Raw genomic sequence first — 1,684 nt, 5'->3', positions numbered from 1 at the left:
AATTCCAGACCTGGCCAGGAAAGACAAAAGAAAATCCTCAAGCAGATAATTTTGAAGACATGGTATAAAAACAAATATAAATAGATAAATGTTATCGATATATGTGACAGATGACACCCAGAATAAAACAAGGTAAGAGAGGGAGGAGAAAAGGGGTGGGGAAGTATTTTGTAGAAGGAAGAACATGAAACAGGATTAAGTAATCATGGCTGACTTCATGGAAGAGGCAGCCCCTGAGGTTACCCCATGGGACAGAGATGAGGACTTTAGTGAGTGGTTGGGGTAGGATGGGAGAGTCCCAAGGGGAGGAGAGGTTGGAGGAACCTGAATCGAAGATCAGAAGGAGCCACAGTTATTTTGCAATCCGCCCTCCACTCCCCACCTTAAATGCCTGAAGGTCCTTTTGAGTTTTCCACTAAGTGAGGATGATTGTCTGTGGGTTGTGAGAGGGAGCCCAGATGACCTGCTTAAGAAATATCCAGTTCAAAAGAGTTTGTGAACTCAGAGGATATGAATGAGCAGCCTCCAGGCTGAATCTGGTCTACACATGTGTGTCGTGTGGCCTGCACGATGTTTTTGAAAATTTTTACAATGAGCTGTTAATGTAGAAACCTTTGAATTTAGCACTGGAACCTCTACATTTCCAAGTCGAGGTGAATAGTGGCTGGTCCCTTTGGTCAGCAGCCTCTCTGCTTCCCTGGCTTTGAACTGCCTGTCTGATTTATAGGTATTTGTATTTGGGATCTTTAGCTTAACTGTTTCATCACTTTAAGATCTTTATGTCCTTTGTGAGTATAGGGTTATGAAAGCAAGAGTATATATATTCTTCCCTCTTTCTTTTTTTTTTGAGAGAGATTTTTGCTATAGGGTTGGTGCACTTGCTGAAGAGACGACAGAGAGACAGAAAGCAAGAAATCACTCCCCAGGGGGAATGGCCACACCACAATCCCTTCTCCTCCATTCTCCTCTTGGGATCTTGGGCATGCATGCACATGTGCCTGGTGTGAATTTTAAATTGGTGGGTCCAGGACTTGAACCGCAGTTGACTATGTGGGAATCCAGTGATGTAACCATTATGCCATCTGCTGGTTCCATATTCTTCTCTTTTAATAAACCTCCCAATACATAGAGGTGAAATTTAGTAGATCATTTATGCTGAGCAAGATAAATAGAGAAGATATCATTTCTTAAAATGTTTAGGATGAAAATAAATATAACAACATGAAAACCACAACAAGGATTGTTCATCAGAAGCAGAGAAAGTAGAATCTACACTATAGACCTCAAAGACCTTCAAATAGAACTGCCATATGATCCAGCAATTTCACTCCTGGGTATCTACCCAAAGGATAGGAGAACACTTAGTCAGAAAAGCGCTTGCACATCTATATTCATTGCAACCTTATTCACAATTGCTAAGACATGGAACTAACCCAAATGTCCACAAATAGATGAATGGATTGAAAAAGTGTGGCACATATACTCCATGGAATACTACCCATAAAAACAAACAAGGTCCTGGAATTTGATAGAAAGTGGACCAATATGGAAGATTTGTTCCTGAATGAAGTGAGTCAAGCTATGAAAGAGACATTGTACGTCTCCACTTAACATATAGTGACTATGTGCACTCTATGGTAGAGACTGAAAGACTGGAGGACATAAAAGCATTAAAAATTGTCAT

Source organism: Tupaia chinensis, unplaced genomic scaffold (assembly GCF_000334495.1).
Source record: "Tupaia chinensis unplaced genomic scaffold, TupChi_1.0 Scaffold143796_1, whole genome shotgun sequence".
In the NCBI taxonomy this organism is placed as follows: domain Eukaryota; kingdom Metazoa; phylum Chordata; class Mammalia; order Scandentia; family Tupaiidae; genus Tupaia; species Tupaia belangeri.
This window is presented reverse-complemented; position numbering follows the sequence as displayed.